The sequence below is a fragment of the Grus americana genome, chromosome 5, assembly GCF_028858705.1.
Source record: "Grus americana isolate bGruAme1 chromosome 5, bGruAme1.mat, whole genome shotgun sequence".
In the NCBI taxonomy this organism is placed as follows: Eukaryota; Metazoa; Chordata; class Aves; order Gruiformes; family Gruidae; genus Grus; species Grus americana.
In genome coordinates this window covers 63,560,608-63,579,922 of record NC_072856.1, presented here as the reverse complement: position 1 = coordinate 63,579,922, position 19,315 = coordinate 63,560,608, and the positions used below count along the sequence as shown (strand labels likewise).

The following is a 19,315-nucleotide window of genomic DNA, read 5'->3' as shown; positions in this document are numbered from 1 at the left end:
CCTGTGGCCACAGGCGGAGGCTGCCGGGGGGCTTTGGGGGACTGAAGAGGTTCCCATGCCCCACGCCGTCTCTTCCTCCTCCCTCAGTATAACGCCTTTCAGCCAGCTCTACGTGGGGAAGGAAAAGTGCTGGCTGTGCATTTGATCTCTGTTCTTCCCCTGGCTCTCATCCAGCCCCCGGCAGGAGTTGGGGGAGCAGCCCCTCGCACCCCCTCTGGTGGACGCCCAGCCACCCTTTCTCCTATACGCCAATGGATGTGTTGGTACCTGCACCAGAGCATGTGTGGGTCAGTGTCACCAGTGTGTCTCCTGTGTGTAGATAACAGCTTTGTTGACATCCTGGCCATGTGTATGGGACACAGAGGGATGCCCCCATAGTGGTTGGGGTGGCCGTAGGTTGGATGTGTCTTGGTTTGGAAACAGGTAAGAGCACAACTGTTTGGCTGGAGAGCTGAAATTGGGCTGTTAGGACACCAGCATCACTGCAGTGGTGAGGGATATGTCTTTATCACTTACACTTGCATGTACCTTTGGTCATGGTGTATTTGTGTGTGTGGTATCTTCTGCCAGGTGGCAGTTTAATCTGTGCCTACGTTAAGACAGAGAAAGACAGAAGCTAAAAAAATTTCCCAATTGGTGATTTTGATCTGGGGGTAGTTTGTTCCTCTCAGAATAACAGTGCTGTCTTCGAGGGAGACATGAGAAACCACAATTCCTGAATCCCTGCTGGCATCCGCAGGGCTGGCTTTCCAGGACCAGCCCAGAAATAGAGTTTCTTTTTCTGGTGACAGTCGGTAGCTTCAGTCTCTGGAAGCCTCAGCAACGGTGGCCAATATGAGCCGTGTCTGAGTACACGGAAAATCCAGCTCAGAGCTCCTCATCTGAGTGACGGCAAGGAAATAGGATATGCTGGGAGGCTCAGAGAGACATGAGGGAGTTCAGAAAAACTCACCCTACTTGGTGCAAACTGGTGATGAAATACGTGTTTTGCTAAGGACTAGCGTTGGTGGCTGCAGAGGGGAGCCTGGGGGGTTTGCTCTGGGTTGCAGTCATCTCCCCGGCAGCTCCTCTGGGCACAGAGGGGGATCTGCAGAACCAGATGCTGTTTGCAAGTTGCTCTGGGTTTTGGGAGCTTGGGTGGGCGCTGCCAAGGTGGGGGCATGGCCCGAGTCAGTACCGCGGCAGCGCTTTCCTGGCCTGATTATTCGTAACGCCATTTCACTCCATGCATTTTACTGAAAACCACTTAAAATTCACCCTGCCCATCTCCCGGTCTCAATTCCCCTACCCACTCCACACTATTTCTCCCACGTAAATAAAATTCTGAGGAATACTGGCAATTACTCTAAAAACTTGGGCACTGCTGGGGACACCACCCTTGCTTCTCTGTTTCCACAGCCTCACGATGTCCTTGCGGGGATGTCCTCAGCCGCCGCCTGGTGACGAAGGAGCTGTTGGTATTGTCGCAGTGGGTGGGTTTTCTCACTCTGATCGCCAGCACGGGGCAAACCACACTGGGGTTTGGTTTATTCCTGCCGGCAGACTGCCCGTGTCCCCGTGCGAGCTCGGCAGACGCTACGGTGAAGCTGCTGGCATTGAACTCGGGGAATGGTCTGTTTATCTTGGTGCCAAGGTTTGGACAGCTTGGCTTAAATGACTGATCTGAGGCCGCTCATAAAGTAAGTAGTAAAATACTCGGGCTTTCTGTGTGCGGGGTGTACAACACCGCCGTGCAAATACGACTTTGGGCTTAGCAATCCACTTGTTGCTTTTGCTGGGATGCCTGCGATTCAGCACACGCATGTGCGGATCTTGCCGGGCTCCCCAGGGGCTCTCAGCTGTGTTTTGTTTTATTGTTCTGATTATCCTGTTCTTCTAGCTGCATTTCAATTACTTGCTCAGAGCAGCTTCATTCCTTGGCGAAGCACCAAGTATTGTTTTGCCAAGACATCCCTGATGTCATCCTAATTTTGACCAGTTGGAAAAGTCACATTTAGTCGGGAAACTAAGTTTTGAATTTCATTTTTCATGAGAGGGTGAAAGCATTCCCACTTCTCAATCAGCTCGGTTGAGGCTAAAGAAGCTGAGCTGTCTGCCATCTGTCTCCTCACCAGTCTCTCCCCCACCGTCATCATTTTTGAACAGGTTGGCCAATTTCAATCACATTTGAAAGAAGGGTAACTATCTCAAAGACAATTATGTTTCTATACATTTTGTCACCTGACAGAGGATCATTTACAGAGAAGCAGAAAGAAGTAGGTTTGATGGCCAAGGGTCAGTCAGCTGGTCCATCACGATGGCATGCAGCTCCAGACCAGCTACAGCGGGTGGTGTCTGTTGTGCTGTCTCTGAGCTGGTGGTGTCCAAGGGGACATGGTGGAGTTTCGTTGTTGGTGGGGAGGATGTAGGGGATAAAGAGGACAAACGTGTAGGACAATGGGCTTCATTAGTTCTGCTCTTCCCCAGCTTGTTTCTGAAGTTTTTTGAGGTTTTTTTAAATATAAAAACATCAAAAAAAATTTAAACTACTGACAAATTTTCTTATACAATGAATTGGAAGGTAGAGCAGAAAAAGAATTCTAGTACAGGAAAAACAGAAGGAGAAAGAACTGGTCTTTTAGGATGAAATGCAAAGGCTGCATTTGAGATGCAGGCAGGATTAGCTTCCCAAGTCATCCGGTCCCTCCAAGGTTGTCCAACCATTGGGAAGCATGAAGAGCATCCAGAGACTGGAACTACTTGTCTCCATTTGCCGCGACAAGCCAACGGCTGGGAAAGCCTTTGAGGGTCTTTGTCTGTCGGAGGTAGCTGAGTGGGCCAGGCCAGGGATAAAAATTGGTCCAGGATGTAACTCCTCACATCTGAAACTGCTCAGCATTTCAGGTAGAAATCCTAAACATTTCAGTTACATTTTATCTTTTGAAAATACCTTCTGCATGCTGTGTTCAGAAATACAGCACGTGTGTAGGTATATGCTGCCTGGGAGGGATGGTGCTCTTGTACACACATCTTTTGAATGTTTGGTGCTTAAATTCAAAAGGGCACATTAATTTAATTCATTTTTCTTTAACAGTTGGCTTGAGGAGATGTATCTGCTTTGAAATGAAAGAACTGATTTTTTCTAATTCTGGGAGGCAGTTAAGGTAAAGTAAATGCTAATGTTCTGGGGTTTTATATTCCCAATTGCTCTAAACCATTTAAAAATATATATTTATTATAGCACTGACTATGCTAGGCAATCTTGCTTTCAAAAGAGTAAAAAAAAAGCTAAAAAAAGAGCTACTCTTCTATTGTCTGCCTGTCCAGGTTTTATCTTGTGCAGTACACATTTAAAGTCTTATCTTTTCAAATAATATCACTGTCAACAGAGACTTTGGTCCCAGTTCACGATTCTGTTTAATTTCCATTGCATTAAAACATCGTATGCTTCAGCTGGGCAGTGATTCCCGACCAGGCGTCCCTGGCAGAGGGCAAAGCTCCTCTTCAGACGGGGAGGGGGGGTGATCTCTTGTGCTCCCAGGGCAAGAGAAAGGGGGTGGGATGGGGTGGGGTGGGGCATCTGCTGTTTGTCTCGACGGAGGTCCCTTTCAGCCAGCTGGTTTATACTGGCAGGGGATTTGTTTCCCTGCGCTCTCAGCCCTCTCAGAAAGAGGACGAAGAAAACAGCTAGACTTGGATTGCAGAATTTCCTCCGGGCTGATCAGGGGATGGCAAAGCATCTTGGAGTCAGCCGGAGAAAGATCAGCTGACCTTTTGGCTGTAAATTATCGCCAGCTAATAAGTCCTGCTTGTGTGCTAACAGGAGACAGGAAGATGTGTCTTTGCAGCAGAAATTGTGTTGAATGTTTAAAAAAATACAATCAATTTCAGGAAGACTGGAGTAACTAAGCCTGTCGTTCATTCAGCTCTTAGACGCAGAGTAGGTGCTTGTGTCTTCCTTTTCCATCTCTGCTTACAGAAGTGATATTACTGAATTAATTATGACATCTTTGCGAAGAGCTGAAGAATCGCTCAAGTCCTCTATTCAGCAGCAGAGAAATGTCAGATTCATCTCACAGTAAATTCAAAATTACACCAACCTGAGCTATCGCTACTGGCAGCATAATAATAAGGCAGGTAATCAAAATCAATTAAATTCCAGTGCCTTCTCATTGTCCTAGAAAATTCAAATTTGAAATCAGTTTGAGTTCATTTGACTTCTCAACAAAAGAAGCAGAGCTTCACAGATAATTTGAAGTAAGTATATGGCCGTGACTGATGTTTTCTCAAACTGCAAAGACAAGAAGGAGCTCTGTGTGTTCACGTGCACGTCAGTGCATACCGAGTACCAAATACAACTCAAAAGCCAACAGAGTGACTGGTTTGAGGCTGCTGTGCTGACGTACATTAGCTAGGACTTGGGCCTGCCAAGACTCAGTTTGGTAAAATTTGGATGAGATATTGATCAGGTGAATGCCAAATGAAGTGTGCCTCCATTCACACTGTGTAAGAGGGAGGAGGACTGACCCTGGTGCATGCTGCTCCGCAGGACCTTCACGGAGACCCTGGAGCAACCAGAGGGAGGGGAGCTCCATGTGTCCTTCCAGCAGTGACATGCTCAGATATGTGTGGGACACCCATTTCCAGATCGCAAGAGAACAGGGGATTGCCCAGGAGCCTCAGATGCTGCCAAAATGAATTGTGTTCTCATAGCACCCTGCCTTGTTTTTGGCACTGGCTGAGCCTTTGAGTCACCTTCAGTAGTAGGATGGGTCATGGACTAGAGTGAATGACTGCTTGGACAGGGGTGGCAATGGCACGAGCATGAGGCCCTCAGGAGCTGTGGTGGCATCCATGGTAGTTGTGTTGTGTGGACGTAAGCACAGCTGGGAGGCACAGAAGAAAATTTATTGTCTAAGGAGGTTTTTTCTCTTGGGGAAATGTGCTGAGCAAAGCCCAGGCTGTGTGTTGCTGGGGCTGATCTGAGTCGGTGTTGTGCTGGCAACTTCAGTGCAGCCATTGGCACCAATCTGGCTTTCCAGAAAAGCTCATCTGGTACAACCCTTTTTCCCAAGTCTGGGAGTGGCACACTTCTTCTAGGGAAGACCCCTACACATATCTGGCTTGAGAAATTGGTTTTGTAAATTTTATTTTTATTTTTTAATACTTTTATACTCTCCTATCTGCCAGTATCTACCTACAGAGTTAAGATCTTTGGGAAAAAGACTTCCCCTCTTTGTGCACACTGCCTTACACAGGTAAGATTTTACTTACTCCTTTTAAACTTTTTCTGAGCCTTGCTGGCTGGCCCCTTGCTTATGAGGGTAGGCTGAGTCTGATATCCCACCTATTGCCATAAGGAGGGTGCTCAGTAGTAAAATCCCCCTGTCTGGCTGAGATGGAGGAGTTGTTCCACCCCACAGTGACCTGCTGTTTTGTTTGGGAGAAAAAGAGGTTTTGGGTTGTTACGCTGTGTGGTTTCTATTCCTGCAGCAATCCCAATTTCTGCCCATGGGATTTCAGAGTGCTGTGGTGCCTCTTTGGGGTCACGGGTGTATGTGCCAGGGTGAGGCCCAGGGCACCGTGGTGGAGCATCCCAAAGGCTCAGGGAAAAAGCAGTGCACCAAGATCTAGTGGTGGGCATGGAGGAAGGAAGGAGCTACATAAGTCGGGGGGGAAGAGGAGCATGACCCAGAGAGAGAGCAGAAGATGTTGGCTCTCAGCTCTTACTGCCAGCTGTCCCAAATTGGACTTGCCACTCCCTCCGGCCTTTCCAGGCACCGGGTTATGTTTCTCCCAACCCTGCCCTGAAGCGAGCACAGCTCTCGCCCCCTCCCCGTGCTGCAGCGGGCACCCGGCACCCCCGCGGCTGCCGCTCCGCTCCCTACACCAGTCAGCCTGCCTTGACGGGAGGTTTTATACCCCCCTCTCCCCGAGGCTCGGAACAGTCCTCCCCTCTCCTAGCTCTGGCTTTTCACATCCCCATCCCCTGCCGCGACGCCCCAGGCAGCTCCTCACCGCCTTCCCAGCTCTGAGCCGCGGCATCTGCTCCATCCCTGGCTCACCCCGCACCCGGCGCCCCGCCCTCCCCGTCCCGTCCCGTCCCGCCGCGGAGCATCCCGGTGGCGGGACCTCCCCCTCCTTCCTTCCTTCCCCTCCCTCCTCCCCTCCCTCCCCGCGGCCTCGAGTCGCGCCAGTGATGGAGAGAGCGTCACCGTCTCCTAGCAACGCTCCTAGCAACGCTCCTAGCAACCGGGCAACATCTGCTCCCGCTGGACCAATCCGCGCCGGGAACATCTGGGCACCCACCTCCGCGGGCTGCGGCCGGGAGGTGATGCGCTCCTCAGTGGCTGCAGGGACCCGCAGGAGCTGCCACCACCACCACCACCTCCACCACCACCACCTCCTCCAGGAGCAGCAGACGGCTCCGAACGGCGAGGGAAGGACGGGGAGCAGCCCTCCCTCCGGAGCCGGGCCTCGCTGGGTGAGTGTCGTCGAGCTGGCGGTGGCTGGGGACAGCGAGCCGTGGAGTTGCCCGTGGCAGCGAGCTGGCGTGGGGCTTTGCTGGTGGGATCTGCCTGAACGGCTTTAGCAGGTGGCTGTCGGCGTGGAGTAAGTTTTGTATTTGTTTGTGAGCTCTCGGCTTTGCTGCATGGTGGAAGAGGGCAAAGAGCTGAGAGGGAGGCTCGCCGCTCGTCCTGCAGTGCTACGGGCTGTGGGCAGAGGTGCCTGCTGCTCTGCCGGACTCCAGCATGCTCTGTGAAAGGTCATTTTAACCAGAGTCATCTTTTTACGGTCAAAGCTGAACTCTGAAAAGTAACCACAGCTAGTCTTTCATTGCCTGTTAGTGAAGCATCATCCTCTGGGATGAGACAACTATCTAAATATAGATGTCTTATAGCTGCGAGACATGACTACACACACATACACACTCTCTGTTTCTTTCTCTCTTGCCGGATTTAGACCTGTTTATTTTCATTTGTGTACATAAAAAGTGTGTCTCTGCACACGCATGTAAAAGTGCATAGTTTGGGTATGCACATGCATATCTGTGATCATTTTTCCCCCAGGGTGGGACATGCTCTTACTACAGCGTGCTAAATACTCCCCGCAGAAGGCAAGGCATCAGCCGGATGCTGCTGCATCTACTTGCAGCCTAGAAACTGTACCGTATGTAAGGCAAACACTGAAACACGCGTGCTGCAATAATTCTGTTAAATAAAAATGGTAATCCGACTTTCCCCAGACCTGTATTACTCTGCAAGCAGTGTGGGTGTGTATGTGCGTGTGTGATAGGAAATTAATGCTACTACTCGAAATAATGGTGTGTGGTTTTAATAGTACCCCTTTAGCTTCCCTCCGAGGCTGACAAGAATTAATGGAGAAAATAATGTGCCATTTTAAGAGGTGGTGTTCAGGGTGGTAATCATGTTCTAGCTCAGGAAACTTCCGGATATTTAGAGGAGCAAGCTGTATTTTTACAGCATTTGCTCTGAGAGGATTACAGCTATACCGCTGAGAGTCTGAAATGATTTTTCTTAATGTTTTATTTTACTTTTCTGATGTTTGAAAGGGAGTCCAGGAAGCAAGGTCAAAGTTAGAGTATTGGATGTGACACCAGAACTCTTATTTTTCCTGTTATCAAGCCCCAAGTGGCTGCTGAAATAGCACTTTCCTCTCTTGTGGTCCAGCTAGTTGCCGTGTCTGTCCTGACTTTGCCACCTGAACCATGTGTTTTTCTCCTTGATCCACCACGGCAGGTAACCCTTCAGCAGTGCTGTGCTGCCAGAAATGCTCGCTGAGCCCGTGCGAGGAGGAATTCTTACCAGAACTGCTGAGATTATCCCAGAAAGACCCTTTGCAGATTGACTCCGCATCCTCAGGTAACTAACAAGTTTGCAGACTTTGGCTGGTCGGGTTTGCCTGCGGAATGAGGGAAATTACTTGGATTAGTGTGGAAAGGAGGTGAAGCTGAAAATGTGATTTTATTCTATTGATAAAAGCAGTGGGACTGCAAGGAGCGGGACAGGAGCAGTCACTCAGTCGTTAAGTCTCGCGTCTTTATGCACTCATGAGAGCTATTTAGGTGCTTGTGCCTTGCACACACGCGTGCCCAGGGAGAATTTGCAATTAGGGAGATCTTCAAAGCACTTAGCAAACTAAAAGAAAGGCAGTTTTAAAGTGCAAAGCCAGCAGCTCCAGCCAGCAGACAACAGCACGGCTGCAGGTCCTCACCTTTCTGTGGGTCAGTTAAAGGGGGCTCTCTGCCTGAGCGAGGAGTAAGACCCTGTGCTCTGGAAGGACTGCAATCGATTGGCAGTCCGTGTGAAATCCTGGGACTGGCATGTGTTTTCAATCCACATGTTCATCTGCCTGTGGTCTGGTAGCTTTGCATTATCAATTGGGAATCCCACAGCGGGACCAGCTGCTTTTCCTGCCCCTGGAAGAGGGGAAACGCAGCAGCAGAGCATGGGAAATCAGAGGAGGGTTTCAGCTGAGCACGCCCTAATTGCAAGTGCTGCTAAGGTTAGAGACGGGGAAATTTATCACTGCAGTTTGACAGCAGTCGCAAGGACACGATGATATTTCCTGCCATGTCAAAGTCATGTCTCCTGCTGATAATAAATGCCGATTTCTGTGTGCTCAGAAGCCTCAGGTTTTCTATTTGTGCATGCAAGCGATGCTCAGAAATGGTTTCCATCTCAGCCAGCTTTAGCTTGCATATTGATTATCCTCCCTTACACTGCGAGAGGAAACCCTGCAGGGCACCGGCACATTTGACTCACCACCTTCCACGCGCAGCGTCGGCAGGTCTGGCTTGGCCAGCGAGCCTCTGTGCTTCCCCCCTGCAGATGTCTGCATCAACAAGCCGATAGTACCTGCTCATACAACCCCTTTCACTGCAGCACCGAGCAGGCAGGGATTAATTTTCTTCCTGAGGAGAGGTGGGAGAGGTGGAGGCACAGGCAGGTGTGGGAACGCTCCCAAGGTCTCACGTACGAGCTCTGGGGCAGAGCTGCTGTGCAGACCCAGGGCTTGCAGATCCCTCTCTGTTGCCTGAGATGGAAAAGAACAAGCTTTGGGGGTTTTTTAACCGGCTGTTCAACCGTTTGTTAAACCCCATCTCGCCTGCTGTCTAGGCTAGCTTGCAGCCCTGTGGAAATCACCCGGCATCAGCTCGTGCCAAAGAGGGGCTCCTGTCGCTGGGGTGATGCGGAAGCGCAGGGGCCAGATGAAGAGAATTTCTTGCCATTTGCAGTTCAACTGTGAAGTTGCCGTGTTATAAATCTATTTCCAATCCAATTTAGATAAGATAACGTTCTGTCCAAACACGCCTAATAACTGTGGGTACCACACCATAGAGCACTGTAATTATTCCTGGAGAAATAAATAGGAACAGGCACATTTTGATCTTTTGAAAGTACAATTAAAGACCTTGCAAAGCTGCATTTGAGAGATCCGGGCTTGAGAGAGAGAGAGGCGTCTATTCCCTCACTGCCGCGTGTGGGATTTATGCTTCAAACTTCCATTAGCGTTAATGGCAGCTACAGCTGCCGTGCTCCGATGTGCCGTGCATTCAGAGCAGGCACGCACCGGCGGGGTGTAAACACTGGCCAGCGTGAACAGACAGCCCCTGCCCTGTGGCTCCCGAGCCCTGACACCGCTGCCCGCTGTTGCAAATTTTACCGAGTCCTTGGTGACTAGCAGAGGGCTTGCAGCTGAACGCTGGCGGGATGCTGAATGTGCTTTTCTGAGGTTCATCCAGGCTGGAAGGACAAACCTCACGCTCAGGACTCAGTGCTACGCTGGTTAGTCCCCATGGGGGAATTTGGCCCTGTGCCTTGCCTTGTGGTGTAGCGCTGAAAAAATGTAATGTGATTAAGACGTATCTGTCTCTGAGCCTGACTGAGGCAGAGGCAGTGACTCATACCACCTTGCTGTAACTGTCAAAACACTTGGCTCGAGAGAATAGCCTTCTACACAAAAAGCACTGATTCAATATGTTTGTATTTAAACAAAACACTAAGGGTCTGATTCACTGCAGCTTTACTACAGCCTTGTATGCCCGTAACCCCGGCCAAGCAGCCCTTGGGCATGCACAGAGCCAGTCCGCTCTGAATGTCAAGGTAAGTATTAGAGAAAGGCTTGGTCCTTGCAAGCCTCCTGCAGGGACAGGTGGCCCTCGTAGGTTTTAGCATCGGTGCCGGTGTTGAGGGTGCAGTGCAAGGGCACAGGTCATGCTCTTGTTCCCCTGAACCTGCAGACAGATGTGTGGACATCACCAGCAGCCACAAACGGTGACAATGAAGCAGGTGATGGTGGGATGGCAACTACACTGGGCATGAGAGCAGACCTTGAGCTTCTGCGGAGCAGCCCTGTGATGGGACTCGCTTGCCTTCAGTTCGCTTTCTCATCCTGTTGCTTCAGGCATGCAGGCAGCACCCCTTCCCTCCCGGAGCAAGGAGGTAGCAGTTCTGCCTCCCATGACAACCCATGGGAGCTGCTGGGCTGGGGACATGGGTGCCCCGGGCCCTGCAGATTTGGAATTGCTGGAATTTGCTAACAGCTAGCGTGGTGTTGAGCAGCTTCTGGCTACTTTGGTCTTAGACTGCAGGCTTCCACTTACGAATGGGAACACATTTAAACCCAACCTTACAGCCCAGAGGTGCCGTTGGTGTTTGTTTGCTGGTTGATTCCCTTCCTTGCTACTGAAGTGAGTTATGGAGGTTGTTATAACTCTACCACTTTGATGTTGTGATGTCTTTAGGAATTCAAATACAGCCAACCACTTTGCACCCAACAGGTATGTCCCAGGCTGGTGCTGAACCCCAGAAAAGGGGTGCTAGTTGGATGCTTGATGAACCCACTGCCAGGATGGTCATATGTGTTCCTCTGCAAAATACTATTTTTTTCTGTCTACTTCTGCCAGCCAGCACCAGCCCCCAGCCTGTGGCATGTGCTAAACCGCAGCCCTCCCCCTGTCCCAGGGCCAGGGTGCCAGCGCTCCCCGTGGCTCTTTGCCTTGTCCTGGCTCCCTGCCGTTTGCTGGTGTCTCCAGGGCCACCTGTGCTCAAGGGACACTGAATGTCCCACTGTCACCCTCCATCTCCAGGGCAGGGAGAGGGATTCCTGGGGCCAGGAGCAGCAAAGGAGGGGTTTCCACGGAGCTGGCGGAGCTGAAGGAACAAGCCACGCTGCCCTGCACGCTGTGGCTGTCTGTCTTGCCCCTGCGCTCGGGCTGATTTTCTGCTTGCTCTGCACACAGACAGTGCTAGGTCTGTGCTTCCAGTCTTTGTGCTGAAAACCACTAGGGAGCGAGTTTTAGCATTTAGAGGCTTGGCTTGAAGGGGAAGGATGGGCCCACGGTTGGCTCATCAACCTGTACGCTGGGTTTGGCTCCTTTCCCATCCCTGACAGCCTGGGTGGCTGTGGGAATGTCACTTCATCTTTCTGTACCTTTGTCTTCCTCAGAGTAGCGTGAGGAAAACTGTCATGTTATCCCATCCCACGGCCCTGGGAGAATAAATGCATTTGTGATTGTGCTCAGATAACACAGCAGTGTGTTTTTTTTTTTTTTTTTTAATTAGGAGAATCTAATATCAGAGTAATTAAATGTCCAGGTTGTCCAGGATCTGGTGTAATTCAAATACTCGGATAAAACCTGCTAGCAATGAAGATCGCTGCATACGAATGTAAATGAGTATTTGCAGCTACTCGGTGCTAACGGAGCTGTGAAGAGCGCAGCTGTACCCTTGGCCTCAAGAGCTGAGGTTGGGGCAGGGAGCATCTCTGGTGTTTGCAGCCACCCAGGTTGACTAAAACATAGCACTGTCCCACTGCCAGAGCCATGGTCCCTCTCTGAGCCCTCCTGGGGAAATGGTGCTCTTTCGTGCAATCCTTGTTGGGCCGGGTCCCAGAGCAGGGCTGGGGCTCTTGGCTCCAAACGAGGTGTTAATCCACCAGTCAAGAGTGTTCTGCTCAGATTTGTAACATTCTGTATGGGAAACCTCCATCCTCACAGACTCGAAATTCAGGGAGAAAACACAGGAAGACTCTCTTATGAGGGGATTTCTTCTTCAGCCCCTTCTTGTGGGTTTTTGATGTAGAGGAAGGAAGGGAAAGCACATTACTCCTTCCTGCCACCAGTCCCCACAATAGTTGTGTGGGTATCTTTTCACCCACCTGCAGCTAAGACTCAAGGAGCCCCCCATGCCCCATGGTAAAATCCTTCCAATGACCTGAGATTTGTGTTTTAGCTGTGCAATTCCTTTTAGCTTTTCTACTATGGCAGAGAAGCAGTCCAGAACCAAGTAATATATTTACTCAGAAAAACCAAGTTTTAAATGCCCCCATAAGGAAATCTCAGTTTGGGGAAGAAAATGTATCCCATAGGATCTGAATTTGAGTTATTCTAAACAGTGGCTCCGGATATTTTCTTTCCCTGGACTGCCTTTAAATTTCAGCATAATAGGTTTTTTGAAAATAGTGCATTTAAAAGCAAACAACAGGAATTTATTACAATAGAGAGGGTTTTGGAGGTGATGATGCCACCTGCAAATATACATACCTCCTAGTATTGTCTAGTGAAAAGAAAATCAAAACCCAGTCATGGCTTTCACAGGGACCCGGTGCTCACCAGATTGGATACCATCGAAGTTATGGATCTCATTAAGATGGTGAATTAGCACCATGTCACCTTTCCAAAGAGATGAGTGAGCTCAGAGCAGCCAGCCAGGCCTAGCTATGGGTGTGCAGAGAGCCCTGGTCCTCTGCAGGGCTCTGCTCTGGGGGTGACAGACCTCCACCGGGCTCTTGTCACAGGACAAAAGCCCAACAGTCCCTTCTCTTAGCCCAAAGGCTGAGCCTCTGTCCTGTGTGCCCTTAAAAAGTGAAGCAACCCAGAGACCAAACCAATGCCATACCACGGAGCTGAGGCTCTTCTGCTTCTCTGGGACTACACTACCATCTAGTGAATATGTTCTGTATTTGTTTTCCAGGGAAGGCACAGAGCTCTGTGTATGGTGTGTGGAAATTACAACCCATCCCTTGTCCCACACACATCCCAGCATGGTGTAGGGACCTCTGTTCTGCAGATGGGTGGCCCCATCCCGGTCCCTCCTGCAGTGCATGGAGACCTTCCTGGCTCGGGCATTGTTCTTGCCCAGCTCTACAAGGCTGTGGCTGGCCAGGGGTACCCCACTTGGTCTGTAGGACCTGGAGACCCTGCTCGGCAGTGGCAGCCTGTGTCCTGTGCTGTGGTTGCCGCTCCGGAGCAGGGCTTGCTCTGCTGGCAAGCCTCAGGGTAGTGGCTCAGAAATGTCTTCACATTTGCCAGCCTCTCAATTATTTTTCCAGTGGGTTGAGGGCTGCAGGTCGAGGCTGAGTGTCATCCTGGCTGCATCCCGGCTCTGGACCCCTCCTTCCCATACAGACCCCCGACCATGATGTTACAGCCAGCACAGTAACAAGCATTACCGAGCCTCTTTTTCTTCTTTTGTGCAGAGCTGATCTGATCGGGGCCTACCAAAGACATTAACGACGTCGAAAGTAGCCTACTTTAAGAGAAAATATGCAGAAGAAGAACATTTACATCAAGATTACCATGAGTATTGTCCAAAAGTGAGTAGCTCGCTCATTCCAGACCCCATCCTCCCCCTGCCCGTCCCAGTTTTGTTCCTCAGTGCTAAAGACCCATTTACTTGCTCTTTACTCCACAGCACCTGATACTACCCGAGGACCGGACTTGTATTCTAAAACTTTCTCTCCAGAAACTCCGATTCCTGGACGACCCTGAAGCCTATCTCCGTAGGTCTGTATTAATTAACAATCTGTTGAGGAAGATTCACCTAGAGACAGAGAGGGAGAGCTATGAATACTTTAAGGAGGCTCCGTGTTATAGGACTGCTTACTCTGACGCACGAAAACGGCTGAAGTTTATGGTACAGGAGTGCTGTTCCCAGTCGCTCTATTATGAAGAGCTGCATTCGTATCGCATTGTGCCTTACTCTGCAGAGAACGCCGTTTACGGAATGGGCTACACAAGCAGCCACTTGGAGCAAAATTCTCAATTGCTTATTTATAAAATGAATTAAAGTAGCTGTTAGACCCATTGATGTTTGTTTCTGAATGCTTGAACTGCTTATTGGGAAGTTAAGATGAGGCACTAGTTGCAGATATACTTGTGATGGAAGGCGGATGCGTTCAGAGCTGAGCGGGAGATACTTTGAATAACGCTCTGCAGCCCCCGCTGTTAACCCCCTGGTTACGGAGTTCCTTGACATACACACAGAGCTGGTGCGATACGGAGGGCTTTATCCGCAGAGACTGCGCGCAATGTGTTTTGTAGAAACAAAGCTGCATTTAAGTTACCTGTGTGTAGATACAGACATTCAAAAATCACTTTACAGTTAAATTATGCCATCCCCGGTGGAAGGGGAGCCCCCAAAGCAGTGGAGTAGTCCAACAGTGAGGAGTAAAATGCAAGTTATTTACTGTAAAGGTGAATAGATAGAAAGTTTCTTTGAGAAATGCTTTGACCATGAAGGAGTCAGTGCCAAAGGAAACAGCCTTTTGCTTAGGATTTTCAGAGACTTAACTCACTTGCTACTTACAAGACACTCTGTACTGAGATTTGCAAGTTGTTTTTTTTTTTTTTTTTAAATAATTGCATTCACCTTTTACTTATATTATCTCTTAGCTGGTATCTACTTTGCTATTTTAATACAAACCAGAATGACACAGGAAAGACTGTTTCTTCAGCCCGCCATCAGTGTTTCCTTAACTTCATTTGATCCTTTCCCTAGCTGTTTCCCTGATACTTTTCTGCATGCTAGTTTGCTGTTTGGCCAGAGGTTCACGCTGGTGCTAGGGAATAGACAGTAACTTTTTGTTTAATGTGGACTATAAAAGGCAGAAAAACAATGATAACTGTCATAGATAGAGAATGAATGTATCTGACAGATGCCAGTAAAACCTCAGAGGTTCTCCTGATGAAACTACTCAGCATTAGTAATAGTGTTTCAGGTTAAGTGAAATGTCTAATTTCAATCTGGGAATTAACCTTAGAATATGTAAATATATATTTCACAAGCTATGACATGAGAGACGTTCAGCAAATTGATGACAAATGGAAAGTTTTATAGCTGCCAAAGCTATATCATGAAAATACCAAAGAGTAATATAAGGGAAAAGATGATGCTCCAGCAATGGGGTCAAAAGCAAAGATTGCACTATAACCTGGGGAAATGTGATTAATGAGCCTGTAAACTATCCGTTACTGATACACCTGCAGTTCACCTGCGGGTGACTTGCATCCCAATTGCTGAACAAACATACGAGATGATCCAAAGCCTGTCAAAGTCCGGCAGGTCTGTTGGCTTACAGTGAAGAAACCAGCTTTGCCTCGCTGGCTGTCACCACTTTAAAGCTTTAAAGCAAAGTAAATAATAGCACACACTCAGCTGGAGGCAGATACGTATCTAAGAATCTAATTTTTTATTTTGAAAGACTTTGCTCATGCAGATGTGGCTGATGCTATTTCCGAAGCATAATACAGTACGAACAAATACCATTGCTTGCCAGGGACGTGCTTCATGTAGGATTCCTCTTGTAACCCTGTTCAGAGCATCCTAGTCGTGCGTGTTGCACGTATCATCGCAGCGCTCAGGCACGTGTTAATAGTTCAGGAGAAAAGACAGAAAGGCAAGAGCTGGAGGTGTGAAGAGCAAAGTTAACTCTGATATCAGTAGTTAGAAGCCAGTACAGGTTTAGGAGACAGAAGAAAACAGTGGAATCCAGATTTTATTTTTTTTTAATGTAAAAAAAAAAAAAAGGCAACAGTCTAATTCAAAACAAGGATAACCTGCAAACTGGAGAACATAAACAGTACAGATATTGTGGGAAGGCTGGAGAAACAGGACAGTGCTGTTTGGGAGGTGCTATTAGTCATGATGAATGTTCAGGTTTTTGTTTTTATTTTGAGACAACGCATATTTGCTTGTCTGTTACAAAAGGGTGTCTTTAAGCCCTTGGTCAGTGTAATTCGGTGTCAGAGCTGCTTGGCGATGTGCGATTATATTCCTGCTACCCCTGGGCTTGCACCAGCCCAAAATGATGTGAATTAAGCCCACATTTGGTGTAGTTTGAAAAATATCCAGCTAAAAGTGGCCGTGCCCATCTCGACAGGGGCCGGCTGAGAAAGGCCAGGCTAATTGTCAGGCGTGTGGAACAGCCCTAACACCACCAGTAAAAGCTGGCAGCGAAACCCGTCCGCTGCGTGGGATGCGGGCTGATGCTGTGACGGCTGTTGTGAGAGGTGCCATTATCCTCCAAAGCGCTCTCTGGCCTCTGCTGCCGCCTCGCACGCCTCCTGCGAACCCAGCGGCTGGGGCAGGGGCGTTAGAAGGCTGCTAGGTGGTAAAGGAAAATTACTTCTGTCTTCTGATTTTTCAGACTGTGTAATTTTCCGCTCTGAAGTGATCTGATTACGCTTTTTTTCCCCTTCGTGTCTGTTTTCGCCTGAATTCATAATATTTTAGCAGCTACGTGAAATGCTAAAATGCTTTTTTTTCTCTCACTGACCTACTTTTTTATATTCAGAGGATGGTTTTGGCCTGAAAAAACAAAACTTTTTATGTAAAATTAATAATGTTTCAGTGGAATGAAAAAGCTCAGTAGGATTAAAGCCTTTAACCTCACCTGAAAAGACCCATTGCCCCTGTTGGATTCATCTTTGATGAGTAACTTGCTTGGTGGCTGGAAGGGGCAGATGCTTTCTTGCTCATTTAAAGCTTCTCTGAAAAGGTGTTAATGATAACTGAACAGATAGACAAAAATCTGGATTAGATAACAAAACTCCTTGGGCTACCTGTGAAAGAGGATGATATTTTACTCATGGTTTTTCTCATGTGTTGTTTTCTTGAACAAAAATCATTGTCTAATTTTTTATTTCTACTTGCTCTAGGAGCTGTTAAAATGGATTATTTCTTTCTAGAAAACAAATCGGTTTTTCATGCTTGACTTTTTGATATGAAATTGAATCAAAAGTCCACAATTCTAAATATTTTAAGTCTGCTCAAGTTTTTACTGCCTTCCGCTTTGTGCAGTGATTTGTGCAGCTGAAAAGTGGGTCTGAAATATTCTACTGTAGTGCTTGAAAAACATAGTTTATGGGGTGATAAAGAAGTACAAATGTGCAATAACGTTGCAAGTTACTCCCGAAACATTTAATTTGACACTTTTTTAATTATATACTGATTTTAACATTAAGTTACTGGGTACCAGCATTTTAGTACAGCTACATACAGTGATTTTTCTTTTTTAGGTTTGTAGCTATAATTCAGTTCTTCTGGCTTCTGATGTGTGAATCTGTCTGTAGGTGGTCAACTTTCAGTGATATATATATATATATATTCTATTACGACTGCAGTAGGAACTCCCACATATGGGCTATGTTTGCACTGGATGTAAAGAAAGTCCTTCCTTCCCTTTGACTCAGTTGCCTTGGAGACAGTATATTCATCAGAGAGAATATAGACAAGCTGGGTGACATGGACAGAGTTGGTAACGGTAGCTGATCATTTGGAAAATGACTGGCTTAGGACAGTTCATTTTTGTCTCGGAATGGCAGCACACTTGACTGTAACTAGTGTTTAAATGAGTTAAGTTTTCTTTGTGCCGCTTTTCCCTAACTGGCTGTAAATGCCGGGCCTGATCCTGGATGCAGAAGGGGCGGTGGTGGCTCTGCGGGAGGCACGGTGTGGGGGTGTGCGTGGGGGTCAGCTTTTGGAGCTGCAGGGCCTGTGGCTGACGGCGAGGGGGGGGGTCACACGCCGGGAGGCAGCCGGGCTCAGCGGGGCAGCACCTCTGCCTGCACGACCTGGTGCAGGCACCCCAAAATATTAGGGCGCTGATCCTGTAAATGCTTCAGGTATCATCGAAGTTTCTTTGCACAGATCCTCTCGCTGAAGCCGGAGAGGCTCCTCGTGTACTTGCCGCTCAGCACGGGTATGAGCGTGCGCAGGGCCGGGGCTGCTGTGCGCTGCAGAAGTACTCCTCCATTGCCTAATTAACGGTGAAAGTGATTATAGAGCTGCCGCTTGAGTTCTTGAATACGTTTATATTGCACTGTAAATTGAACTTTTGTTTTCAATGAATGTGTTGAGTATATGGACTATTGTGCCTTAAAGTCACATCCTCATATGAGCCTTTGTATATGTTCTGTAAATCTGCAAACCGTGTATAGCTGATACCTCTGTGCACTCTATACAGATCCAGTTCGATACTCGGCAGGGCCTTGGGAAACACGACCCTGACCTCAGTTTGCAATGAAAACAGAGGGGATACGGCAATTCACTCTTCTCTTCTTTTTTAGATTGCTTTCCTCTTCGCCGTTCATGAAATTCTGTTTTTCTGGTTTCTGTTGTAACTGGGTTCTGGGTTACCTACAATGCCAGACGCCCCTCACGGGAACTCAGAAAGTTGTAAAAATAGTTGTCTCCAGCTTTTAAACGCCATCTGTACAGCGCGCTCTCAGCAGGGAATCACAATTGCGTATAATAACTGTGGCAGGTGTTGTCAAGTATATCATCATATATTTGACATGATTAACAAAGCAGAAAAGGGAACACCTATTTCTATTGAAATGCATGAGCCTGCATTATGTTAAATACATGGTGATTATACACCACTTAATTGGAATAATACCTACTGGTTCTATAACAAAAAACGGCTTTTTAATGTTTAAAATTACTTGGGACCTGATTAAAGGTTTTTATGAAATTGTTTTCTAAAGTGAATAGTAGAAAAATGTATATGTATTTTAAATATACATATGATGTGCATGTTACTAATAAAGATCTATTTCTATTGAACCAGACGGACTCTCATTGAATATATACTGTTTGGTTAACAAGTTAACACGTAGTTACTAAAGAAAGGTTTCCAACACCATCAATCCCCTGACAAATTTTAAACCCACAGATTCTTTGAGGGACCTGGATCGCTGGGACGAACCTGGACTCATCTGATATATCTGATGTGGAGAGCTGGGGCAACTCCTCTGGAGTTTTGCTGTGCAAACCCTGGGGCATTCACTCATCCTGCCTGGATCCCATCATTTGCATCCCAACTTGCCTATGGCTTTGCAAGACCCTTCTCCCTTTCTTTGTTCATTTACTTTATTTAAAAATGTGCAAGGAGCCATCTTCCTAATGACGTTCTGCAGGGTACCTTCCAGATGCTGCAGAAGGGTGAAAGATAGAATAGTTACTGGAGTGGCTCAGAAAAATGGGAATTTTTACATTTACATTATTTTACAAATAATACTGGTTATTAT

At 47.8% G+C, this 19,315-nt stretch overlaps 1 long non-coding RNA gene across 2 annotated transcripts; it reads left to right on the top strand.

Moving 5' to 3' along the window:
- Window positions 1–1,497: 1,497 nt before the first annotated feature.
- Window positions 1,498–18,847, top strand: LOC129207615 (uncharacterized). Of its 2 annotated transcripts, XR_008577484.1 has the most exons (7): window positions 1,498–1,679; window positions 3,074–3,143; window positions 5,170–5,237; window positions 6,205–6,463; window positions 7,740–7,862; window positions 13,483–13,599; window positions 13,698–18,847. It is a non-coding gene; the product is annotated as an uncharacterized LOC129207615 (long non-coding RNA). The 2 variants fall into 2 exon arrangements; XR_008577485.1 differs by lacking the exons at window positions 1,498–1,679; window positions 3,074–3,143 and adding an exon at window positions 4,001–4,116.
- Window positions 18,848–19,315: the final 468 nt, after the last annotated feature.